The following is a 27,687-nucleotide window of genomic DNA, read 5'->3' as shown; positions in this document are numbered from 1 at the left end:
ACAACTGAGCAAAGCAACATTCCTCTGGTGCTGTGAGTCAAAAAGCTATACATCCAAGTTTCCCAAAACATGTCCTCTTTTTCTGTCTTGGAGTTTTAATTTAATTTTGAGGATTTTACTATGTTTGGCTGACTTTCTGGGTGTACAGCAGCTTTAGCTGAAGGTCCAGTGCAACAGCTCCAAGTGCACTGGCACCCCTCCAGATTTCACAGCCGTGACTACTGTGCTGCAGCAGATAAATTCTGCTGGAGGCACGTGCTGTTGTCACCACACACCAACATAGCAGAAATGATGCTTTGAGGCAACTTCAGAGGCTGCAAATTCATAGAGAAGACACAAAAAGCACAGTGCTTCTGGACACTATCAACGCCATTGCCTGCATGCTATTCAGCTGCTTTGCTCCAGCTCAGCAAATCTGGTGTTTCCCAGATGTCCACACCAGAGGCACGTGTCTGCAGATGGTCTGTGTAGCAAGCTCACTGCACGTGTGAATGCAGTAACACCACTGGAACTCATGCAATCCTAGGGCAAAAATCCATCAGTTCTTGCAGTTTCATCAATGGCATGAGTTGGATCAGTCTGAGGATGGTCCTGCTTCAATAAATTGAGTCTCAAAGGAAGGGCATATATCTACCTATATCTTATGTAAGTGGCCTTGTAGTAAGGATAGGGGACAAGTAGTCGAGAGATTGCCTGGGGAGTGCCTGAGGGCCTATTTAACCTGGCTCTATCTATGGTTTGGGAAATCCCCCCTCTTTGGAGGGAATAGGGCAGGCACCTTGTTTCAAATCAGTGGAATATCCTTAAACAGGATTTGGGTGTCTACGTGCCTTTGAAAAGCTGACCTGTGCCTCAGAAACCTTATTCCACTGAATAGCCCACTGACTTCAGAGGAAGGAAACTGCATATTATAAAATCTGTATTCCAAAACCACACTGAAACCAGCCCTGGAGCCAGATACTTTATGTATTACAGCCTTGACAACACTTACATATGGTGGCAGTGAACTGAAACAGAGTACGATAGGGTCTGATCTGGATTGAATCTGTTCTAAAAAAATAGTGATTTAAAAATAAAAATTATGGTATTTTGGTAAATCCATAAAATCCCTGCAATATTAAACATAAAAAGTAAAATGACCTGAAGCAACCTGTGGGATAACTGGACTGAGAACACACTGGTTTCTTCCCTCCAAGAAATAAATTGTTAACATGAATATCAAATATGTCTGTGAGTGTGCTGGGAGCAGGGGAAGAGCTGAAATATGTTTAATAACCAGTCAATTGATATCACAAACCTTGTATCTACACAATATTCCTTGTTAAAATACTGGAAGAATTGGAAACAAGCTTTCTTCACATTACGAAGGACAAAACCTTTTTATGCCTTTGCATTTTAAATTAAGATACAAAAGGTTTATTTCCCTCGGAGTTCTGTTTTCGTAAATGTACCATTTTGTATTCTAAGAACAGATAAGATACCCTGATTATAAACTAGTTTTTATAAATACCAAAGATGAAAGTCCCTTTTTAAAATTTTTTTTTTTTGCTTTAACCACAGAAATACTCACTGAAGTGTTTTGGAAATGCTGCTTTCATCCTTGTAAAACCATCCAAGCAAGCAAAGGACATACAGATCCTCAGAGATGGAGATAAAATTTGGAATTATTTGGACAGAACAACAGTAAATAATAATAAATCAAGAACATGGTGATAGCATTCTTTTGCAGGGAACATCTTCAATGAGGTATATTGACACAGATGTTTCCTGAAAGAGCAAGTAGAGATCCCTGAAGCATTTGCTGCAGAAGTGCAGATGTCTGCTTTGGTGAGGAATATTATCGCCATGAAAGTAAACAGGATTTTGCAAGGGTATGTCCTGGGGGTGTATTACATTTTCTTCATGCAAATGATGGATTTTAAGTACTTCATTGAAGAGGAATCTTACCTTGTTAGTGGAGAAAAATATTTTTGACTGTGGTGTGGGTTTTTAGACATAGACCATTTTGTTAGAATATGTATTCAAGAAAATAGAATAGAAATTATATATATATAAAATACCTCCATAAGGGATGTTTCATGAGTTTTACCTTTCTTTAGAGTATTTATTTCTTGCCAGAAATTTGGTTCCTTGTACAGAGTCTGCAGAATATTTCTTTCTGTATTTATTATTTTTTTTTAATATTATAATAATTAAAAGATTAATAGATTTTTTTTTAACCTCTGGCTGAATGACGCTCTCCCTTTTTCAGCTTAGACATGAGGAACTGATCTTTCTTTTCAAAATACCTTTTTTGTGATTAGAAAGCCATTTGTGATGCAGAGTTTACAGACTGTTTATGATAGTTTTGAACATGATGGAAAGGGGAAAAAAGAGCAGTTGAAATTGAAATCAAGCTATACCAGGCAGGGAAACCTATTATATAAGGGTAAGAGTTACAGGATTTCAGTCAAGGGTGGCTTATGTGTGTAGCACATGGAGATGTTTTGGTGTTGCAGATCCTCCAATTCTTCATCCAGTCTCTGCACATGTGGAATAAATGGATTCCACCCGAATCTTGAGCCTGCAAGGTTTTCCTTTGCCTTGTAATATAATCTGCTAAGTGGAATAGGTTTTGTGGGTTTCTCCTAAAGGTTGGTGATCAAATCCCAGATGCATGTGTGGGTGGGGAGAGACCATTTTCAGTCCATAGTAGAACAGGCTTTTTCAACTATTAGTAGAGTTTCATGCAGAAACCTACTCATCTCTTTACGAATCAAATGCAGCAATTCCTGTTATTTTAATAAGCACAACATGGAGTGTGCACAGATATCTTCATTTATTGCCATGGTTATGTAGATCAGGTTTGTATCCACTAGTTTGCTAGCTCAGGACATGCGTAACAGCAATGTCTGACAGAAACCGTGGAGATTGGCTTTATAAATAGCTCAAATCCGCACACAAACTGTAAGCCAGGGCGAGTTTGTGTCTTTGACATTTTGAGGAGGTTTTATTTTTTTCCTTTTTTCCTAGAGGGTGATTTTAATTCTCCAAGAAATAGTATTTTGGAGTTTGCAGGGTATAACAGGTTTTCCATAACTTTTTACATTGGATGCATCTGTGTTTGTAATTTCTGTGAAGCCTTGTCTCAGCCCCATGTCTTTTCTATTTTTATGCCATCTGTCAGGATGAATCTTTTGTATGCATGCATCCCCCTTTTCCCCTCTGTCCTGGGATATGGGAATGGCAAAGTAGAGCTCATGCCCTTAAGCCTGAACATGGCTTCTGAGGCACCTTTATATATTACAGCATTATATGTAATCCCATCCTTCTGAGATAGCATTTTTTTAGCCTATATAGCTCTTGAGGTTGCTAATTTTGAAAATCCAAGTGTAGACAAAGACTACTGAAGAGAAGAAGGAAAAAAAAATATTTCTAATTGCTAGTGAGAAGTAGTGCATGGTTAGACAAGAAAACCCAGTGGCCAGGAAGGCACCAAGTCAGTGTCACAAGCCCTTCCCAGACAAAATATGGATGTCCATCCCTGGTGGCGAGTGGGAGAGGGATTTGGGACACACAGTCTTTCAGCAGGGATTGCTGCACGGCAGGTCCTGCTGCAGCCTGCTGGGGAGGCTGCCTGGTGTGCTGCAGAGCTGCAGGGTGCAAGGATGGGGGTCAGGGCACAGGCAGCTGGGTGGGATCTGATTGGGGTTGTAGCACTGCACAAACCCTCAGGTCTGAGTGGTCTAAAATAACCTTGAGCTATTTCTGTCTTGCGTGTCCCCAGATGTGGATTTCCTACCATTAGCACTCATAGCAGTGGTAAAGCTGCTTGTAACATGGTTTTTTTTTAATCATGCTTTTTTGTTTGTTTTTAAAATTAAACCTAATAAAAAGCAGAACTCAGTCTCAGGTTTCCAAATGAGCATTTAAAAACTGGCCAGGAAAGAACATCTTCCCACAAAAAAGAGAAAGAATAACAAAGAAAAATAAATATGTAATTTGAAAAATGCCAAAAGAAAATATATTTGCCAGGCATTTTAGCTTTTGTAGGTCACCCATCAGCCTCAGGTATGGGTTGCAAGTGTTCTGTGTGTTAGTGGTTTTAAATAGCATGTTGCAAGTATCAAGCTTTTGCAATAAATTAGTTCAGTGACAGTTGATCAATTATATGTGATCTGAAGTTGTAATCCCCCTATTTTCAAGAAAGAAATGGGCACTTGGTGTTTGTTATTGTTTAAAATTTCCATTCTGGCAACACCGATTAAGACTCCACTGTACAAACATGGCAGAATGATAATTCTTTTCCCTAATAATGATTTTCACATATAGCCCAAGAACAACTTCTCTTTGCTCTGAGCAGTTTAATTCAATGCTCCAAGGCGTTGCAAGCAGCTACTTCAGAATCATGTGAGCTCTCTGTGTGCTGTCTCATTATAAGCAGTTTTTTGTTTAGGATTCCCCATGTGTAGGACACTGTCTTGTGATGCATGCTTATTTTCCAGCACATGCTGATGCTGCTGAACTGTCAGAGAGAAATTCCCTCCTTTGCAAATGTAGTGCAGTCTTTGAAGTGGTTCACTGTGAGCTGCTTCTCAGTAAAAATGTGTGTGATAATCACCACAAGAAAATAGAAAGGGAAAATAGAAAGGGAGGTGTTTTTAAATGAAGTAGAGAAAGCTACCAAAAGGATTGCTCAAGTATTGTAGCCTTACAAGACTCTTACTCATAGTTTATGCTTCCTCTATATCTGGTGGAGAATAATCATAGACAAAACCTTTGAATTTACTAGAAGTTTTTAGAAGAGGACTGATTTTGCTTGAGACTGTTAAAAAAAAAGCATGATCTACTTCTTTACAGGCTGTTAAAATCAAAAGCAAAACCACCAACCAAACAAAAAGCTTGTTAGTACTTACAGGGAGCCAGCAGAGCATGCCTGCACCGTGTCATTGGAGTGATGTAGAGGCTGGGGCTCAGCCTGTCCTGGCTGCAGAGCCCGTGGCAGCTGAGTCACCCAGTGCCCAAGGAGCTCCAAACCAGAGCAGCACCAGCCCAGCCCGATGGCTCCTGGCCTCCCCACAGCTGTCTCACAGGCCTTGTTTATGGCAGGAAGTTACATTGTGGTAGAAGTCACCAGGAGTCTCGAGCAACATGTTCTAACATGATGTAATTTCCCAGTGAAAACTAGCCCACTCATGTCTCTTTCCAGTTTCAAGACCAACAAACAACATTCATGTTGGGCTCAGTTATAAGTATTGGAAGAGTGTCCAAAGATGCCAGTGCAAGGAAGGTGCAAGCTCTTTTCTTGTGTGCCTCCAATTCAATTTGATGCAACTGTAAAATGCCCGGTGAGACATCACATCTGTTCTGCACCTACCTGCATTAATTATGGCAGCTCTAAATGGATTCCATTAAGCCAGTGCACTTGTCAGATTCAAGGTTGCAGCCTGCCTTTCTGGGGGCAGCTGTGACTGCTGTCCTCCCCTCTATAAACGCCAAGGGGATGTAAGCATCCCTGTCCTTCCAAGCAGGCGAGCCCAAATCCTGCTGTCACTTAAGGCAGTTAAAATTGACCTGAGCCAGTCCCCAGGTTAGGCTCCAAGGCACATTCACCTGCATCCCCAAGAGCAAGCCATAGGGGTGAAGAACATGAACAGGGGCTGCATCTTTTCCATCAGCACAGCTGATCCTGAGTAGGATGTCTGTCCCTGCAGAGGATGGGAAACTCACACTAAATACCTCCAAGGCTGAGCAAAGCACAGGAGAGCAGGGATCTTAGCAGCAACCTTCACCTAGGTAATGTAGGCATTTACACACTCTCACAGCTCTGAGTTACTTTATGATTTATAAGGTGTACACCAACAAATACTGACATTCCCCCAACTCTTTACCTGACCAATGTGCTTAATGATTTTCCACAGGCAAAAGCAGATACTTCAAAATCAAAAGACCTCAGCTTTACAAAAAATTGAACATTTACATTGACAAAGAATCATCTAAGGACAGTGTGGTGAGAGACAGAGAAACAAAAGCAGGGGAGCATGGAAGGAACATTGAAAATCACCTAGATGTACTCAGCATCTTGCCATGTGGGTGCATTCTGCAGGAGGAAAATGATATTATAGCAGTAATAATAATAATAATGCTTTGCAACCAGAATGGTGCAAGGTTAAACCAAGAACTGCCCTCACCCTGTCCACAGGGAGACTATCTGATCTGCTTGGTCTCATTTGTGATTTTTTTTCCCCTTACATAAAATTTAATTGACTACAACCGATTTAGACCTGAACAAATAAAAGCCAGAGTTGTTGCAATTACTTACCCCTCAAAAGGAAAAGGAGAATCTAGAGTTAAGATCCTGGTTTAGGATGTTTTTCTCTCTCCTAGGTAATTGATAGGAAGCCCACATTTTGTGTCAGAACAATGTCACAGTAATATAGCAATAAGTATTTGTAGAACTGAGCCTTTCATAAACCCCTTCCAAGCTAGGTGGCTTGCTGAACACATTCTCAGCACATAAGAGATTAATTTATCCTTCCTTTTTCTTTTAGAGTTGGCAAGCAAAGTCACCACAGCCTGAAGTCTGTACCTCTAGAGACAGCATGGTCTCGAAATACAACCATGATTTCAGCTGAAGAATTTAGGAAACATAAATTGCATAGCATTTGATACCACTTGATTCCTACATTTGGATTTCTCACATTTTGCAGCTAGAAGGGGCAAAATATTTGTGTTTATGGTGGAAACACAGAAAACCTGGACCCAGAAAGGGGTGCTATAAGAAAGGCTGGTGGTATTTCAGTGTTCTCTGATGCTTAACTCCAAGTAAAATGTATTCCCTTTATATCTTACAGGAATTCAGTGTCTCTTTGGCAGGCCAAGCACAAGCATCTCTGCAGCCTTGTGGGCCTTGCTTGATGCCCTGAGCTTGCCCCCTGCAGTGTTCACTGGCAGTGAGGAAAGCCCAGGGGTCCCCATTAGCTGCCATGCTGCTGAGCAGGGCTGTGGGTTTGACAGCCTCAGGTGATGATTCCCTCTCCAATGCACTTTGATACTTCAGAGCTGACAGCAATATCTCCCTGCAGCTGGTATCAGCAGGAGAGAAGGTAAATACACACAGAGTGAAAATCACCCGTCTGCAAAGTCTGAAGTGCTTGAATTAGATTTAGACACATCTGCACAGGAAAGAGTTTCCTCTGCAAATAGTGTCTCTCTTCAGGCAGCAAATACTGGTTTAAGACCATCACATCTGACCCCACAGCCACAGTTCATTTATGTCAGCCAGTAATATTGTCACAAACCTGGTTCTCTCTAGGGGCAGTCTTTACGGGACTAATAATGTAATCAAATCCAGAGAAATTAGTAGAAGGTAAAATAATGTCTCTATTTTGTCATTAAAGCATAATGACAAGGGAAAAAAAGGTGCTACTGCTTGAAAAATAGTTGGATTTAATACTGAGATTATTTGGGGGTTTGATGGAAGCTTTTCTTTTAATCAAGAGTCATCCTTGGAAAAGCAGGTATTGTTTGCTGAGTAGCTCTAAGTGGCATATTAATATTGAGATCTTTGGCTTGTTTGCAGAATTGCCACTAATTTCTTATCAGTTGCAAAGAAGACAGTAACAACCCATGTGTCCCATTGATCTCCTTAAAATTCATCATAAAAACTGCGTGGTTGCTGGAGACTGCATTGCCCAAGAACAAGCATGCACACCAAAGAGAGCAAAAGCTGCCTCTGAGTTGAAACAGTGAATTTGTATTTATTTTCTTTTATTGCTTACTCATTTACTAAGAGAGAGAACATTTGTCACTTGCTCAGTTTTTCCAGCACCGTCTCTCCCTTTCTCCCGGTCTGTGTAGGACATACACGCTATCTCCTACACCCACTTAAATCCCAAGGCCTCTGAAATGCCTACGCCCTTTACATCCCCTAGAATGTTTTGGGTTTTTTAAACTCTAGCAGATGCAGAGCCCCACCACACGAAGTGGGGGAGGCAGAGGACACCCAGTCCCCGGGGAGCGGAGGAAGCTGTAGGCAGCACATCCCTCTCTGCAGAGAAAGCCTCCTGTGTCTCCCTCCTGTTGCTCTAAAAGCTGAGTTTGCCTTGATCTGTGAAAGGATATTTAAAATGCTGACGCTATAAACAAGTCTGGGGGAGTCAAGATCATTAACACCACTAAAATGAAGCTTCATCTCTTCATTCTCACCGGGCTGCACAGAAGCAAAGGTGAGAGCAGCAGCTCCTTCTCCCTCTCTGCACAGGCAGAGAACAGGTGCTCCCTTTCCAGGAGCTCCCTTTCCCTCTCTAGGGACAGCCTGTCCTGCAGCAGCTCCTTCCAGGTCCCTTGCCCAAATTTCCTTCCACACCAGGGTCCCCCTGGTCTGCTGCTCTCCTTTTGATCTTATGTTGGGATGAGGACAGAATAACTCTTTGCAAAGCTGGCATTCAACAAAGATTTCCTGTGGTCATTGTGCCTCCCCGGCAGGAAACAAAATCTCCCTTCAGTGACAAACCTCATGCACACTCAGAGCCATGGAAAGAGCTGTTTCTCGTGGATCAATTGCCATTGGTTTCTCAGGGGGTCTTGGTGTTCTCCATGATGGGACCTTATATATTTACACTTACTTATGGCCCTACATTGTTTCATTTCCTGCTGGCTTCTCACTAACAGCCTGCTTTGATTTAACTCCAGGCAAGCAGGATATTATCAGCCAAGAAAACAGAGAGGATCACAATATTGATATACTGATATTTATGAAACAAACAAAAGGCATATATTTTTCCTCATTCTTTCCTTCTAGGGTTTCCAAATGCACCTTAACTTATAGCAGTAGTGCAGTAAGGAAGAGTCTCAGCATCAGGGAAGAACAAAGCCAGCCTGCTGCCTCTTTCCAGTCTTTTAGGAAATGGAAATGTGAGAACTTCTGTGATGTTTCATGGAGGTGAAAATTTAAGGCTTAAGTCTTAGAGGAGTACCCATTTATTACCTGATACTCTCAATGCCCACGGGATTCACAAAAATTTGACTGCAATTTTGATTCCTTTCTGCTTCAAAAATTGCTTTCTTTTTGGAAAGAGACATTCCTGCATTTATTGTCTTTATGTGATAGATTTTTTCCATCCTGCATCTTTGTGCTTGTCCTTATTGAATTTCACTGAATTGCTTTCAGACCATTTCTTAAAATTATCAGGGTAATTTTAAATTCCTCTCCTGCCCCCCCTCCAAAAGCCTGCCAATGTGGTGGTGATGTATGAATTTCACAAGTATGTTTGGTCTTCCATCATTCAAGTCATTTATGAAAATGCAGGTTGGTACCAAGCTTAGGACAGATTTCTATGAAACCTCATGTATGCAACTGTTCCTTTTTGTCAGGGAATTATTAAGAACTAATTTCCGAGTACCTTTTAAATTATGCTTTCCAAGTATTTGTGCACCCTTCCCACAGCAGTTTCAGCTAGGCCAGACTGCTAAGTTTCTGCTTGAGAATATCAGAAAAATGTAAAAAATATTGCTAAAGTTGAAATCTTGGGACCTTCAGCTTCTTCTCATGGTTACCTTATTCTTATAGGTACAGTTTCTGTTCAGCTTAAGAACATGCTCTTGTTTCTCCTTTCTGGATTTCCAGATGAGGAAGAGGTTCTAACACTCCTCCTGAGGGTAAGGTACAGTAACCTCAATAAAAAATTCAGCTGGAAGGGGGGAGGATGGTGCTCTGAAGAATGGTCTGACACTGCCCAGGAGTGAAACTATGTGTGTTTGAACAGGGGTGGAAAAGGGGTTGGGACAAAACCAGTTTGTGGGCCAAATAACTTTGTTTTAAAAGTAAACTTCAGGGTTCCTGCAGTGACCAGGCAGATGTGCAAGAGGCTCCACAGCAATTTCTTTCCCGTTGCCCTCGTCAGGACAATGTAAAGCTTTGCCTGCATCAGGGAACAGATCCAGTAGAAACAAAAACATATTTTAGTAGAGGCTTTTCTTTTTATTTCTTGATGATGTGGTCCAGAAGAAAGCTACACAAAACACTGAGCCAGTGCCACAGAGGCAGTGGTAGCGTAGCTGGAGGCAGGGAACAGCAGGAACCTCTTAAATCCTCTCCCTGGTGGGGCAGGCATTCCGCAGGCTGCCCTCAAGGGGAGACCAACTTGCAGATCCGGGGTAAGCACCAGTGAAATGCCATGCAGAGCAGAACTGGTCAGGAATTTTTACTTCAATTATTTTTCCCCACAAAAAAATTTACATTGCAAACTTTTGGCGGGAGCAGGGCAATAGCCAGAAACTTTCTTTTTTTAATGTTTTGTAACTAATTGAAATAGGATAGTTCAAGGGGTTTTGGTTCAAAGCCAGCTTTTTTCAATTGTAAGTTAATTTATAAATTTAAAAAACTGATATCAACATCAGAGCTATTTCTAGTTTATTATCCTGACTGTGTAGATTAACAGGACTTTGTGGATTAATGGCTGCTCCCTGAAAAAGAGAAGTGTGGTGCTTTTAGGATGGAATTTCCTTCTTCTTCCTTTCTCAAACACAAAATATTTATGTTTTTTTGAGGAGGAAATGTAGGATAGGCAGGAATGATTGCTGTGAGCCACAATATGAGCCAGGGTGAGCTGAATCAGAATTCAGGAGCTAAACCTGACTTTTCTGGGCAGTGCCCCGATGAAGTGGGAAACCTACTCATCAGTGACTTAAGGATGAGCAGTAATAAAAGCTTTAGCTTCAGGCAAGGCTGCCTAAACTTGCCACAGCAAAGAGGGGGACACAAACTGAATTGATCAGTTGAGAGGAGTGATCAGTCAATCAGTGATTTACCCTTGTAAAAAAGAGGACTATAGACACACAAGGTAACTATTCTGCTTAGCAGCATGCTAGATAAAGATAGTGAAACTTTCCATGTGTCCTCAGTAGCATCAGATAGCTGAGTTAACTCCTCAGAGAAGTAATGGCAGGGTTTGGCCCTGCTGGAATGGGATGACTTTTAAGAAATATAAAAGTCAAACAAGTTGCTGGTAGTTAAGATATCTTCCCAGGATGTAATCATGGAAAATTCCTTTCAAGAGCTGGTGTTTAGACCTCAGAAAATGCACAGCAAATTGCATTGTGATTTATTTGTCGGTGTCTTTATAGGTTGGGCGTTACTTTACCCCACAGCTGGAGTCAATTTTTAATATTTAAAAGTGGAAAGAAAGCAAAACCTAAACACATACAGAACTGTCTGTTTTAGATTGTGCTTTTCCCAAACATTACTGTTTAGAACTGAACCCTGAATAGATTTCTGCAGAGGCCAGCTGGCAACACAGAATTAAAATAACTGGGACTGGGTAGACCATATAGAAAGACCTCCTAAACTGCAGTTAGCGGATCTGGTATTCATAGTCACTGCAGAAATAAATCTAATCTTTCCCTTTTCCTGATAAAGGACACGAGGTTCTATATATACTTTTTTTTTACCTTCATCTCTTTCTCACTTTTTGTATCCTTCTCTTTTCCTGTATCTTTCTTTCCCTCTTTCTTTCCCTCTTTCTCTCACTATTCCATTGCAAAGTGCTGTACTGAGTTGGTGTGGTACAGTGCCTTCTTTAAATTCAGCAGTTGTTGGTTACCATGAGAGCCTGTTGAAGAAACAGATAAATAGAGTGAGGGAGATGATGATTTACATCACTCTTGAACCACACACATGCAAAGGAATTAATGGAGAAATAGATGACAAAGAAATTTTCTGGTACCCATCAGCTTTTACTCAGCCTGGAAAGCCTAATGAAGAAACAGCTGGAGTCAGATCCTATTTCAAAGCCCATACTGTACCTACACTAGAAAATTCAGTCTCCTGTGGTTCATGCTCAAGCTTTGTTACTGAGTTGTGCCTGGTTTGCTGCAGCATGAAATGAACTGACAGGCAGTGCTTAAAGCACAGCTCCAAGAACCAGGATTTGGGAATTTTATTGCATGGTCTGCCAACAAAGTGCCAGGTGATTTCAAAGCTTAGCACAAAGACACTTACCATCACATGCAGATAATCCTGGAATGACTAAGTCCCAGTACTGTCTGTGCTTGTGTTTGTAACCACTAAGTCTGCCACCAAAGGCCAGGTAACAGCTCTCCTTGGTCCACAGAGAAAGACAGTTCAGCTGGATCTGCCGTGGGCTGAGAGCAGAAGCACAGACACAGCTCAGCTGATGCACAGTGAGTTATTAACTCCCTGTTACCAGCTCCTCTATCTAAGTGGTGAGAAAAATCACTTTGCTTCTTCATCTGTCAACTACTGCACTGACATTGCCTGACTCATAAATGTACTGCTGCCATAGGGCTGGGAAAGGGCTCAGAGCTCAGGGGTATTTGGAAATTTTTTAGTTGCTGTATTATTACTGTGGATCTAGCATACAAAGAAACAGAAATCACTCAGACTATTCCCAATCTTCCTCGTTTGTCCTAGGGAGAGTTACCTGTGGAAGAAGCATTGTGCCAACTGCTTCCAGCTTCTCAGAGGCTCTCAGTGTTACAGCAGAGAACACAGGGAAACAAGACCATCTCTGCATGGCATCAGACTTCACGCACAATTTCAGTCTCCGATTTGCTGGTGAGTGGCCCTGGCACCCCTGCAGGGAGCCATGGATATGTTTACCAACAAAAGGGCTCTGTAATACGCAACATATGGAGATAGAAAAAACAACTCTAATTGAGAAAGGCACAATCTCATTTGGTAACATTGTTGTACCTCTTAATAGTATTTTATTTATTCTCTCTTCCCTACTGAGTCATGGTGGATGCCAAAAGCGAGGACCACCAAGCTAATCTGGCTCCTTCCCCAAAATGTGCCTTGCCTGAGTGGATTCACTCTGTGAAGGATTGCAGGGAGATGTTCTCCTTCAAAGATTTTTATATGATTGGAAGGGATGTTGTGAGATAGGCAAAGAATGCTTCCAGCTGAGAAAGGTTTTAGTTTCCTGCCTGTTTAGTCCAGAGCAAGAAACTTTTTGGCTGTCTTTGTGAAGTTGATGTCTGCAGACCACAAGGCTTTTAGTTCAAACCTCAGCTGTGAAAATGTGCACAAAAGGAGCATTTTATTCAGCAGATGGGGGACATCTCTGTTTGAGGAAGGCAGCTAATTCAGGGTCTGGCCAGCAGCTGGCAGTCCTGGCAAATGATATATTTTTTAAAATATCGACTCTTGTGACTTGACATCCCCATTATGAATTTTCACATCCCTTCTTTGAGGATCAGCACAATTACGAAAGGTTTGCTTTACAAACCTTTGAGGATCAGAAAGAATCCTTAGACCAACTCCTTGCTCTTAGGGGTATCTGGTCTGAACTGGTTAGGCTCTATCATGATGGGATTAGTTCATCTCTCAAAAATATGTGGGAGGTGAGAAAATTAGGACAGAGTGCTGTAGCAGCTAATAAGAAACACCCGTGAGGAGGTCTAATTCCTCCATATCCTATGTTCTATCTGCATTCTTTGACAAGGAACACCTTGCTCGCTCTAGAGGCTACCCTAGTCATAGAAAACATGACAAAGAGTACTCCTGACAGAACTAAACTTCGTGGGAAAATCTTTAGTTTCTACTCCTGCAAAGTTTCTGTTTGAAAAGTCTTTTATTCGTTCAAGCTTTCACCAAATTAAATAAGCAAACCCCTGCCTGGATCCTGGGCAGCCTACACAAAAGCAGGGCCCCCCTCTTTGGGTCTGTGATGCTGGGCCAGCCCAGACAGCTGGGTCTGCCTCGGGCTCTTGGCACTGGGGCTTGTGCTTGGAGGCAGGGTCCTGTGCAGCAGCTCTGGCAGCCAGCCCGGCCTGCGGCACCAGAGGGGGATGCCAGGCAGCACGCCCTGGGCCGGACACCAGGGGCTCCAGGGAGGGAGAGGCTTGCAAGTTCTGGCCCAGAGTGGGTCCTGGCTCCCTGTGCCCAGGCAAGGACACTGGCACCCCACAGAGCCTCAGGTGGAGCTGCCCAACTCCCAGCTGCACAGCCCAGACCTGGGAGGACTGAGACAAGCCCCAGTGGCTCTGTCTGTGCAGGAAGATAGGAAGTGGGGCTATTGCAGCTCCTGAATGTAAGTAGGAAAGGCAGGGAAAAAGTTTTGAGGCCAATTTGTTCCAAGGCAATATTTTACAATTTTTTTCCTCAGGTTAGATTGGTTTGGATCACCTCTAGTGACACAACAAAACTCACATATTAAAATGACTTGCAGTCCTAAAATGAGAAATCTATTCCAAACTAAAGAGGCCACTTAAGAGAGACCATCCCCTTCCCTGGCATACATACAGACTTGGTAGGAATGCATCTGAGTCTTATTCACGTGACTTACATTGTTGACTATGGAAATGGAAATTAACAGATTTGGTCTGGAGCTACCTTTTTGTGAGAATGACACAAATATTACCAAATTATTCCAAAATTTTCATGTCCATGCAGTAGTTCTCAAAATTGAAGAAATGAAAGAAAAACACTTTGTGGTGTGTAATGAGAGCATAGGAGATGGAAAAGTGTATAACAAACAAGGAAAAATATATTAAAAAATAAGTTCAGACATAAGTATGAAGGATTCTGTCTCTCCTAGGCCCCAACCCATTTGATTCACTCTGTGTGTGTGCCAACTCTTTTCATGTTCAACCCTTTATTTTCTCTGGGGCAAGGGTGACACAGATGTAGTGTCTAAGAATAGAAGGATACTTTTAAACCATGCAGCTGGATGTTGTGTGACACAAAATCTCAGCAGCCGATCTCTGCATCATGTCTCAAACTTTTTGTTGAACATGTCCCTATAGAGACTAGAACAACATAAACACCTCCCTAAATAAATTGCTCCAAAGTTAAATGCTCCCCAGTATCACAAATGTGTCTGCATGTGTTTTCCTTGTTAGATCTGTTTTAAAAATGGTCTGCCAAAGGAAAATATTTAAGGTAAGTTATCAAGTTTTGCTCAAGATTCAGATTTAGCAATGTTCTCACCTCTCTGATGTCTGAGATACATTTCTGTAGAGAAAATATCAGAGAAATAAATATGGAACAGTTTCATGCTCTTGATGAAGAGCACAAGCAAAGGTGCTAGAAATGGATTTTAGGTTAGGTAAAGACCCTAAAGGGAGACTCAGGGTCACTTTCCCCCCAGCTGTAAAGACTTGTCATGTGGTATAGATGAGCCTTCCCAAAAAGCAAAAGCCACCTCTTTACAAGAGGCAGAGTCCTTGAAAATATGTCCTCATCAACAGAATGATTCCACAATGTCCAGGGACAGGGCGCTTCCAGCAGCAGCAAAGAGATCAACCCTCCCATTCCTGGCAAAGTATGACTGAAGTACTTGACAGAGCAGCTCCTCCAAGCAGCTTGGTGCTATTGCTGGGTTTGAAGGAAAGACCATGAACCTTTAGAAACAAATCCTTTTGCTTTCTGGATCTGATTTTATGGCACAAGTAAGGAGATGCCTAAAGGGTCTTTGCAATACTTTTATGTTCCCTTTCAACAGTATATTTTTAAATGTGGCCAAACAAGTGGTTGTCCATGTTTCAGTTATCAGGATTGGAAGCTATGAAGCACTTAAATTCCTGGACGAAATCTTGGCTGCACTTATTCATTGAGGCTTTTTCCTATTTACTTCAACAGGGTGAGAACTGCACAGCTCTTACTTGGCTGAAACCACAGAGAGAGAGACTATCTGCACAGTTGGCTGCAGGAGACGCCCAGTGAGCTATTTCATGGGATTTGGGGATTGCTGCCTCATGAGAGGGATCCTTCATGGTTTCTCACTTGGTAGATCTGTGCTGTGTTTAAATTCCACTATCAGATATTCAGGAATAAACTCCAAAGGGCAAGGTGTGAACATGTACTTCAGGGCAGAAATAGCTGCTTTTGATAAAAACATCCCACGTATTATGTGGGAACTCCTGGACTTATCGTTGGACACACCCAAGCTGTGTCCTTCTTCTGTATTTGTGTGAAGAGCTGCCTACAGATGATTACTGCACCCTTCCACGCCCCAGAAATACATCCACAAAAGAGGTGTAGGCAGAGCCCACAGTGTCCAGCTACCTGGTGTGGATAATCAGGGGCTGGATCTGAGTCAGACCACACAGCCTGGCCACTACTGCCTGTAGAGGTGACCAGCCATGCTCCATGCAGGGCTTTATGTTGCTACTCTTTATTTAATGCTAACACAATCTGTGGGACACATATATTCTAGGGACGCTGCCTGTGAATGTAAATGGGATGTGCAAAGCCTTCCAAAGTGAGAGCTCCACTTTCCTGCATAGTGCTACATTTTTTGAATTTATTGTCTTGCTGAATTACCAGTCATTGATAGTGATTAAAAGCACCCAACTTGTATATCAGATGCTCCAGCAACACATCTCAAAATGTTTCACCAAGCAACACAAATCTCTTTTATTTCCACAGCCCCTGGAATTTCCCTATTTCAAATTTAGCTCAATGTTTTATATGATCTGATACAATTCAGGAGGAAAAGACAAAGAGAGAGGTCTTTGCCTGCTGCTGTAATCTAGGAGGACATCACTGCTGTAGCACACAGATGGAGAACCTGCAAGAAGAGCGTGTGCAGCCAGGTCAGCGAAGAGAGAGCCAGCAGCTGTGTGGGCCCAGCCCCACACTCATGCCCAGCTGCACTGAAACTGGCCTTGTCTTTGAGTAGGTGTAGAAAAAACTAAATTTCACCTACCTCCTTATGGCAGTGGGGGAGCCTCAGAGGGTGATTCATAGGACCTAAATAAGGCAGTAAGCAGGCAGCTGCCTGGAGCTAGTCAATAGGAACATCAAGCACAGAAACGCAAATGGAATTTAGCCCCAGTTGTCTAATATAAAAGATCTGCCAGGGACCAACTCACTGCTTGGGTGGTTCTTCTGATGGTAGTTTGTGGTTTCAGTTATTACTTTCAACAAAGGAATGAGGATAATAAAGATTTCTGAGTCTAAATTAATCTTGGGAGGCTTGTAAAAGTTATATTCTGTACCAGCTTTGTGTTAGGCACAATCCAGTGGCTTTTATTTGCCTTTAAAGCCTTGACTTCTGAGATATGCACAGTACATAGAGATAGCAGATTCTACAAAAAACACAAGGATGAAATTCACATTTATTCATTTATTCTGTGCTAAAACACCATGTCAAAGGCCTGTCAGGAAAAAGTTTCTTGAAAACAAATCACCTCAGACAGAGCAGAATCAGAATTTTACTTTGCATTTAGAGTCAGACACTGAATTAAAAAAAAAAAAAAGGAAGAAGAAAAAAAAATCTGTACTCACATGACTAGCAAATAGGCCAGAACATTTTTTACATAAATTATGCTCTTCTGTCATCTATTGTGAAACTATGAAAACCTACGCATGCTTGTAAATAGATCACACTTAGATGGAAGGAGATCTCTAAATGCACTGTGACTCACACAGCATAAAGATGCAAGGATGGATTGTACACTGCACAGGGCTGGAGTTTCTTTCAGCAGTATATATTCACAGACATGTGGCTACAGTGTTACAGGGGAGCATTGATAAGAGCCCTGAGGAAGGAGGGTGGATGTTTACTTGGTGGATTTTGAGGAACAGAGACCCAATCACCATTTTACTTTCCTTCTCAGTAACTACTAATCAATCTAATAATTATTAATAGGATATTTGTAAAGCTCTGGAAGGTCTATATTTACAAAATAAGGAGGGAAAATATATGGCCATCCTCAGAACACCATACTGTATATGAATCTGTTCACCAATATAATATAGGACAGCTTTTCTTCTTTTGATTCCTTAAGGTTACGAATACCCAAAAATTAATTGCTTACAGGCTTAAGTGCATGCTAAGTGCTTTGCCCAGCTGCTGCTTTTCTTAAGTGCTTTGCTCCCTCCTCAGTAGCCTTTGGGCTCAATTACTGATCTGTTTTGCCCATGATTTTGGCCTTTAATCCCACAGTCCATGTCTGCATGGCTCTGAAGGGTGATGGAGTCAGCAGCCCCTGCATTCTGGGTCCCTGGCTGCTGTAGTGACCACTGGCCACTCACTTCTGTTGGCTGGTGACCATGTGGCTGTGTTTGGACTTGTATTCCAGCATCCCCCAGAGCATGTGTGTGGGTTGTACCTCTGATATGTCAAAGAGAGTAGGAGGAAGGGTGGCTGGCACAGCCCTTCTGCATGGGAGTCCTGAGACTGCTGCAAGACAGTGGAAATGTAGTCCAAGACACGCAGATCTTTATTTGAAGCTTGTTTGAGCTGGGAGACAGGAATTATTCATGACCTTCTGAGCATTTAGAGTATCAAATGAGCTCCACTTGTCAAAACCAAATACTTAAAGACAGCACTGATATTTTTTATACATTTTTCACATTATTCCACAGTAATGAGGACTCTAAACATCCATTTTTTTAGAACTGAAAGATGAGATTTTTGGAACATGAATTTCTGGAAAAATTGATAAGAAAGTTGCCTGGAGCACTGAATTTGGCCAGTGAGTATATTTGCAGGCTTTTGAACCAGAATAGGGCATCATCAGCAAATGGCTACAGGGGAAAACAAAGAACTTTGCACACTTCTATCCTGGGAGCCTGCTTTCAGCCCCATCCATCGATCAGCACATGCTTGAATGCTGCCTGTAACTGGACTCCAAAGCAACACAAACCATTCACTCCAAGGGAGGAAAGGAACTCCTGAGACCTCTGAATTTTGAGCATCAAATGCTAACATCATTAATTGCTTCAAACCGAGTTAGCAAAGCCAGAGCTCTGCAAACCTTTGTGCATGAACAGCTCACACTGAACTCATTTCAGAATGCTGGGGCAAGTCTACTTGGAAGGCCAGTAGAATTCACTAGGCAAGTCAGTCACTGCCAATTATTCCCCATGCTGTGAATCTGAACACAGTCCTTATGTTACAGATTTCATGATCACAGCCCGTGCTCAAAAAGGCTTAGAAATGCAAGGAACTGCTTACAGGCTCTGGCTCTGCACAGGGTTTTGGTATGTGAAGGACACCTATTTTCATTGGAAGAGACTTGCCAGCAGCAATTGACAAATTTTGGCCCCATTAATTTTGTTTGTGTAAAGAAAATTTTAAATCTATTCTTTGACTTAGAAAATAACTGAGCATGAGTTTTTAATTCATCTTGCCCTTCAAGGAGACAAATTAATGAACCCTGGCAATACATTAGTCCAATTGCCTCTTTTCTCTTATTGAAAAAAAATTACATAGAAAGAGGTTAAAAAATGTTGTCTGCCCATTCAGCTGGTGCTTGCATTTCTGGAGTTATGAGGTGTATACATTGTGAGCCTGGAGGGATGCAGAATTTTGAGTGCATTTCAGTGCCTTCCGCTCATTTTGCCATTGAGATATTTGCTGACAACCTAAAAGGGTGGAGGCACCTCTGCAGTTCTCTCTGGAGGCTTTTATGGTTTATTTTGTGTTTGTGTTGTATTCCAGGCTCACAGCTGTAATTTTTCTACTGTTCTTTTGATATTATTACTGGCAGAGAGTTCATTTCCTCACCCAAACTGGTTGTGGCCTGCTTGCAGCCATCCCCTATGCTCACCACATTTCAGTGCCTAAAGAGGCATCCCACAGTCTGTGTCTGTGCCTCATGAGTGGCAAAGGGGGAACACTCACCCAGCAGCCCTACTTGCCCCTGTTACAGGCAAGTGTCCTCTCTGGGCCCTGCGGGAATGTGCAGCCCAGGGACCTTAGAGGTGGGCAGCAGAGATCCCACAGTGTCCCCACGGGGAAGGCAGGACCACCACCAGCTGTCACAGGGAGATCTGGCACAGCCACAGGTTGGGGACAAGTGACTTGTGCTTCCCACAGGCCAGGCACACCACTCATAGCCCACTGCTGGTGGAAAGGGCTGCTGTCCTCTGCCCAAGCCCATCCAGCAGGAGCAGCTCAGAGTCAGGGGAGCTGGCCAGGAGCCTTTGCCCATTTCCATACAAGCCCTGCCACCCCAGCCTGCGCTCTCAGGCTTTCCCGCTGTTTTCAAGGATCCTGCGTGAGCTCCCCCCACGTCACTCATGCTCTGGGGCCAGCTCAAGGAGGAGCTGGTTTGGCTCCAGCCAGGGCCACGGCTGAAACAGCCGCACCCTGGCCTGCACCCAGCTGGCATGGAGCTGCTCCCTGAGTGTCCATGAGCACAGATCTGGCCTAAAAACAGCCTGCAGATACAGCCAGACTGTGCTCTTACCTGGCTGGGAGGAACGCCCATGACAAGGTAGTTCATTAATCCCCTGTTGCTTGCCATTTGGATTCTTGCCATAGCATTTGAATCACCCAAAGCTGTCAAACACTCAGGAGATATACTGGAAAATAGAAATAATTAAATTCGTTTAAGTAGGAGATTTTAAACAGATCAATCAAGGCCTTCACTGTTGCTTTATTTCTCTGTTTTCTGAAGCATTAGGATGTATGTGCTTCATGTTCTGAGTCCTTTCTCTACTGTCCTTCCTTTTAAAGAAAGCCTAAGGTTTTCACTCTCATACTTTCCTCTGCAGCTTTAAAAAAAACCCCCAAAACAGTAAACAAATTTCATGAGATTTGTGTTAAAATCAGTGTTGGCACCACCGTCTCATTTGTCGAGTTTTTCCATGACACGGAATAACTTTGCTACTAACGCAGAATATGGAGAAATCAGTAGTTTATTCACAGAATCACAGCCTGGTCACCAACTGCCCTTTATCCCAGGCTTTTATTATATTGTTAGACAAATTCCCTTGGCTATCATTTGGATGAGAAAAATGAACCTTTGCTTCATGGGTGCACAACTTTTTTGAGCAGATAAGCCACTGACATCATCCTGTCATGACCCCTCTAAACCTCTCCCACAGCCCTCACACCACATTTTCAATTGAAGAAAAGCTCTCAACACCAGAGTTCCTCTGCACAGAGCTGAGCTCTCAGAAGAAGTACCACATTGATTTATACATATATATATCCTGTATTGTCAACACAAGGGTATCACATCCTCTAGAGAAGACAGCATTCAGTGCTGAATATCCACTGTCAGCAAAGTACTTTTGAACTTTCTGTGAGGGTTTTTTTTTTTAATTCCCCAGACTTTTCCTAGAGAAATATAAATGAACACGGTGTAAAATTTCCATATTTTAATAGCATCCATTTTATGTTCAGGCTAAGGACTTGGAATAATCGAGTTAGTTTCATTTCTGTTTATTGCTCATTTCTGCTCAATTTCCTCTCACTGCCTTTCCCACAGTAAGCCAGCATGGCAGGGCTCGCTGGCTGCAGAGTATACAGGAAAATGGTTAAATTGAGTTAAAATATGTTTCACTAAAAATACACTCACAGTTCATACAAACCTATTTATTGATCCCCTTTTCAAAAAGCTTTACCTGTGACCTAACTGCATAAGACTACAACCCTGTAAGCTTTAGATAATTTAGATTTTCCCAGATATTGCCTACTGTCTGTTTCTAATTCATAAGCGTGTTTCTGATCTATGACAACTGGCTGTTTTATTTTTAATATCATGGCAGCAATAAAGGGTGGCACTTCTTCATAAACCCACAAACCAGCAATAAACTTCTTCCGTTACAAAGGAAAAGAGCAGAGCCCTACCATCAAGGAGAAATCATCATATTTGGGGGACAAAATTCAAAGTGAAGAAAGGGGTCTTCACATGGTTTGCAACCCACATGCAAATATTTTTTGGCCACTCAAAAGTTTTTTGCACTTGCCAGCTAAGTGCTACACAGCAAATTGCAGTTCTAGTGGTGCTATCAGAACAGGTCCAGCACTCTGAAGATAACCTAAAGCTGGCTTGTGTAGCTGATTGTCTTCTGCGGTCTCATGACTGGCTGGGCAGATGAGGGGAGAGCAGTGGGTGTTGTCTACCTCGCCTTCATCAAGGCTTTTGGCACCCATAACATCCCCATGGGCCAGCTGAGGCAGCCTGTGTGGGGTGAGCAGAGAGGGAGGTGGCTGGGCACTAGTGGACAGCAGAGCTCGGGGCTGTGTCACACACAGTCTGGCTGGAGGCTGCAGCTCAGGGAGTTCCTGGGGGTCAGTCCTGGGCCCAGTCTGTTCACCTGATTCACCATGGCCTGCACAGAGGCACAGAGTGTGCCCTCAGTGAGTTTGCTGATGGTTCAGGAGTGGGAGGAGTGGCAGATGGCCCAGAGCCTTGTGCTGCTGTTCAGTGGCACCTGGACAGGCTGGACAGAAGTTCTGTAAAGGCAAGAGCAGAGTCCTGCACTGGAGAGGGATAAATGGGAAGGAATAGCTCCATGCACCAGCACAGACTGGGGCTGACCCACTGGGAGCAGCTCTGCAGAGAAGGACCTGTGGGTCCCTGAGCCAGAAGTGTCCATGAACCAGAAGAATCCATGACCCAGAAGAGTCCCTGAGCCTGAAGAATCCATGAACCAGAAGAGTCCATGAGCCTGAAGATTTCATGAACCAGAAGAGTCCATGAGCCAGAAGAGTCCCTGAGCCAGAAGAGTCCATAAGCCAGAAGTGTCCATGAGCCAGAAGAGTCCATAAGCCAGAAGTGTCCATGAGCCAGAAGTGTGTGTGCCCTTGTGGCCACCCTGGGGTGATGGGAGCAGTGTGGTCAGCAGGTCAGGGGAGGTGATCCTCCCCTCTACTCAGCCCTGTGGGGCCACATCTGGAGTGCTGTGCCCAGTTCTGAACTCTCCAGTTCAAGAAATACAAGGAACTACTGGACCAGGTCCAGTGAGGGCTGTGAAGATGATGAGAGAGCCTCTCTCTTATGAGGAAAGGCTGAAGGAGCTGGGCCTGTTTAGCGTGGAGAAGAGATGCCTGGGAGGGGATCTCATCACTACATCCAAGTATCTTACAGGAAGGTATTAAGAGGATGGGGACAGACTCTTTTGAGTGGTGCCCAGTGACAGAATAATGCACAGGCAACAGGTACAACATGAAACGCCAGTTCTTCAATCTAAATATGAGACAAAATATCATGACTGTGATAACACACTTTTCTCTGTAAGGGAGACAGAGAATACAGGGGATAGGCTGCCCAGAGAGGTTGTGCCTTCTCTGGAGATATTCAAAACCTACCTGGAGGCAATCCAGTGCAGCCTGCTCTGGGTAAACCTGTTTTAGAAGGGAGATTGGACTAGATGATCTTCAGAGGTCCCTCCAACATCAACCATAGTTTCCTTCCAACCCAGCCCATTCTGTGACTCTGGGACTATAGAGGAATGGAGAAGGTCACATGGAGGACTACCCCAACCTGCCCAAGTCTCTCTGGCTCTTAGGGAAGTAGAGGGCATTTCACAGGGGAGAATCATATGGACTTTCACAAAAGGCCACCACAGATGAGAAATTACCATCCTGGGGCTAAACAGGCACTCAGAGGACAACACAAGACTGGCCTAAACCCTGTTGTGTGATCTTTCCTGACTGAAGAGAATGTAAATAAGAGCATTCTGCACAGTGGTACCATGTCTGCTGAAGGGGAGTGAGACAAGCAGCTGGAGCACGATGGTGGGTGTAGTTGCTCTGGGGTGGGCTGTGGAGGGTGAAGCTGAGCCTCAGCAGGTGCTGGGAGCTGCTGGTGGCCATAAGCTCATGCATGGCTAGGACCACACCACCGAGACACACACTGAGCAGTTACTCTCTCCACAGAGTGAAGGGACATTACATTTTAAATTTCTAGATCTGATCAAGGTTTATTCAGCAAGACTGCAACTGTATGAGAGTAAAGAGCAGTTCTTTTTCAACAGCCCCACTTTATTTTTCATCACATCTTGTCTGTAAAGGAAATTGTTATAAATAATACACTTCAACTTTGGCAAGTTATTAGATCTACTGTTACACAATGCTCTGATGGTAGTGTTAGAAAATATCAATAAAATGAACACTAAGCTGCTGAGGAACCAACACATAATAGTGACATCGATTTTCAAATCAGGCAGGCTTTATTAAGGCTCTGTCAGGCTGAGTGCTGAGTCTGGCACTGTTTGATATCTCCACTGGTGATCTGGAAGCATAAAATCATTGCTAATAAGATATTTGGTAACAGAAAAGTAAATAATTGTGGGGGCTGAAAGTTATGCAAGACTGAGACTGAGCTCATCGTGTCTCAACACCCTTTAATAGATTGTACTCTGCTAAACAAGGAATGGAGACCAAATCTTTGCAGAGAGGAGGTATCTTTGACTGGGGTGGGTGACTCAGAATAGGTCCCAGTAAAGAACTACCTTACCAGAAATTCCCTGTGCAGTATTGAAGAGGAATTGATGGCAAGCAAAACTAACTGAAGTCTGACACAGAGTGTGGGCACCAAAACCACAATACTGTGTATCATCAACATTCTTTTTCTCAAGTTTTTTGAAGGCTTTAGGAAAACTAAAGAGGATGCAAAGAAACATGAAAATATTGAAGGGCCAGGGAAAATGCCTAAAGTTGAGAGACTTAAAGAGATCAGCCTGATTTAAAAGAAAGAAAGAACTAATTTACAGGCATGTAAATGAAAGAAAATACACAGTCTGAAGGGGCACTTTTAATAGAAAAAAAGCATAATGAGAACCATGAAGGGGAGATGAAGCCAAATGAATTCACACTGGAAATAACGCACAGAGTCTTAGCAGTGAGAACAATTAACCACTGGAAGCAAAAGAGCTGGAAAGGAAGGATTTTCCATAATTTCCTCCTAATGTTCCCTGTTCAAGTCTGAATTTGCTTTTCTGCAAGCTAAATTTTAGTTTATTAAAAAAAAGCAATTGGACTCCAACTCAATGGGAAGTAATTGAAAATCTGGAGACACACAAGAGGTCAGGTTCAAATGGCAGCCCCTTCCAGGCTTAGAAATCCCTGCATCTATGAACTGAGCTGCTAAAAACTTTGTCTCATCGCCTAACAAGTGTAATAAGCAGAGAAGTGCTCTTGGAATGAATAACTTTAAGGGGTTTTTTTCATCAGTGATACATATCACTTAATGAAATCTAAAATGAGGTGACAGATACCCCACAAACATCACTGATTGAAATTGTTCAGATGTTTGTTATGAGCCTCTGCTATTATATTTCTTTGTTTGTATATTTGCCAAAGGTTTTCTTGGCCTGCGAGAAGAGAATTTGTGCCTTTTTGTAAGAATGGGAAGAAAGCAGTGTTTTTATGTAGATGATGCAGACCATATTGATTGCAGTAGTCAATTTACTAAAAAAGCAAGTCCAAAATGCATGCCATGTATTTGCTTAGGGATTATAGTCAGTTGTAATTTTTCTGCTAATTAAAGTTACTGTAGAAATAACAATATTTCCATGTTGATTTTATTTCAAGAGCAATGAGATTGCATGTCTAGTGCACAGCTTTATTTGACAGGGAAGCTTGCATCTGTATTATATCACTGACAGCTAGAGCATTCGCCTGCAGAATACTAGGGAAAGGTCATGATTACCAAGAGAAACATAAATGTGTATGCACTTACTGGCTTATTTGACTTGGAAGCTTATCCCTAAATACAGATGAGCAGTATATTGCCATAGGTAGGAATATTTCTCAGAGCAGGGTGTAATCAATTTGTAATTTTTAAAGAAAAGAATGAATGTATAGGCAATCTACAGTTCTTGCCTTCAACTGACTTGCTGGTCTGTGTTACATTATTTTAAGCAGCAGCTGCCTATTACAAGATTTGTGAAGGTGCTGCTGATTCTGAAAGAGCAGGTTTCATGTCAACAGATTGAATAATAATACTGTGTTCAAAACTGCTTCCCACTCTGATCAGTCTAAATTCTTCAGGAAAAGAACGTGTTCTTGTGTGTAGGTATCATCTGTGTGTCTCTTCCTTCAGTGGATAATGAAAAACATTTTCCCAAAGCTGGCTTCATCAGAAAATGTAGCACTGAAAGTCTCAAGCTCCAGAGAGGGGAAAAGTTCACCTCCCCTGGTAAAGCTCAGCATGCCTCTGAAATCATCCAGGCTCTCAGCTCTAACTCTCTTTCTCTCCCCCACATGACAAAAATAGCCTTTGAGTTCAAAATGATCACATACTCATCTTACATAAAATGTACAGGTTCCCAGAGAAGCTTGTGCCCTATTTGCTGAGGCATTTACAGAATGATTTCAATGCCTGCACATGATGGAAAAAATTCAGGGCTCGTGTTAGAACTGATGCATAGGCTGGTAATGATGAGAAACAATGTTAGAAATAATAATGGGAATTGCACTTTTACTGGTGGACCATTAAAAATATAACTGAGCAAATGAAACCTAGTTGCAAAAGTAAGCTGGAATTCCAGGTATTATGCCTATATTGCCTGGCAAGCCTGGACTTTCCTTGGTTTCTGGTGCTGGGTGTCCTGCAGGTCCACCTGTCCCCACTTTGCCTTCTGGGGTTAACTGGGTAGTTGTGCACTGCCAACACCAATGTGCAACTGCTCAGTTGGGGCAGGTGGCCACATGAGCACAGGATTTGTCACTGAATTAGCCTTCCAGCCTAGTGCCTTGCTTTAGGCATGACAGGGTTTATCTGGCAAGAATGTTCCTGGAGAACACATCTGTCTGTGGCACTGCTGGTCATTAGGCTGTGGAAGGGTGCAGGAATCCCTTCACTGGAGCAGTTTTCTTCTCAGCCTGGTCTGGGTGGACTGCCAAGCTTAACTCTGAGGAAGATGCTCTGAGGAACCTTCCCCCAGCAGAGGATTCCCTGCCTTCTTTCAGACCTTGTTTTTATTCACTAATATCTGTTTAAAACCAGCTCTAAATCAGAAATCACGTCAGCTTTCTGTCTCAGAAGAACTGAGATGTCCTGGGAGGTGACAGTGTTACTGCACTCACTGCACAGCAGGCATCTCAGTGAGAGCAAGGTAGTCCGAGCCAGGCTGCTTGGGAATCACATTTTTTCCTCTGACATAGCCAGAACCTGTGAACTCAAGTCTTTTGGAGAGCCCAGCCCTAGAATAAAGTCTCTTTGTTGGAGACCAGGTGATTTTCCAGCTTCAACCCAGACCTAATACTTTTGGGACGCAGTTGATTAGTCACAGAGAGTGACTAAACACAGCTCTAATATGTCGAAAAAACATATTTTCCCCTATATTTCCAGAAGAAAGAGGTTCCCAAGAACCTAATAGGCAATGTGATTTGCGTTAAATGCAACATATTAGTCCCCCTTAATTTAACTAGGAGAGACAGTATCCTGTTTTCAATGTCCTGTTGTGGTTCAGATATTTATCCCAGTAAATCATAGCAGGGGGCTATTTAATCAGCAGAAACCAAGCTCAGAGTTTGCAAACAGACCTTAAAATAAAAAATGTAGAAGTGGATTAAACTGAGCAGGCAGCTTGCCGTTCCTTAACACAGAGGCAATTTGTTTTCCTAACTTCTGTAGCTACAGCCTCTCACCCCCCAGCAAATGAGCACCAATCAACCTGCAGGGAATCATTAGCTTAAAACAATTGCCAGCAGATTTCTTTCAGGTCTCAGGAGTGCTGAGGATTGCAAAACTTATCATTTGGCATTCACTGCATCCTTAACCTTTCCAAAGGCAGCAGAAAGCAACAGAGAGCCTTTCAAAAATCTTTTAATCGCTGCTTTCTCTGTATGTGTTTATAGTGACCATAGCTGTTGCAAAAGGCTTTCTAAAGTAATCCAGCCCTCCCTGGAGGAAATGCTGGCTGGTGCTGGGCATTGTAATAGCAGCACATTGTTTCACAGGTGCAAAGTCACTCTAAAACCTTTCCTTTTCCTCTCTCTGGAGACCAGAGCTGGCTATAACTCTCTGCATCTCGCAGTCCAAGTCTGGTGT

At 42.7% G+C, this 27,687-nt stretch overlaps 1 long non-coding RNA gene across 3 annotated transcripts; it reads left to right on the top strand.

Annotated features, from left to right (window-relative positions):
* Positions 1-1,308: 1,308 nt before the first annotated feature.
* LOC134546982 (uncharacterized) lies at positions 1,309-21,466 on the top strand. Of its 3 annotated transcripts, XR_010079330.1 has the most exons (5): positions 1,813-1,871; positions 6,834-7,085; positions 9,551-9,639; positions 12,413-12,556; positions 15,584-21,466. It is a non-coding gene; the product is annotated as an uncharacterized LOC134546982 (long non-coding RNA). The 3 variants fall into 3 exon arrangements; XR_010079331.1 differs by lacking the exon at positions 6,834-7,085 and having other exon boundaries at positions 1,309-1,871; XR_010079329.1 differs by lacking the exons at positions 1,813-1,871; positions 6,834-7,085; positions 9,551-9,639 and adding an exon at positions 11,762-12,162.
* Positions 21,467-27,687: the final 6,221 nt, after the last annotated feature.

This window comes from Prinia subflava, chromosome 1, assembly GCF_021018805.1.
Source record: "Prinia subflava isolate CZ2003 ecotype Zambia chromosome 1, Cam_Psub_1.2, whole genome shotgun sequence".
NCBI classification, from domain to species: Eukaryota; Metazoa; Chordata; class Aves; order Passeriformes; family Cisticolidae; genus Prinia; species Prinia subflava.
This window is presented reverse-complemented; position numbering and strand designations above follow the sequence as displayed.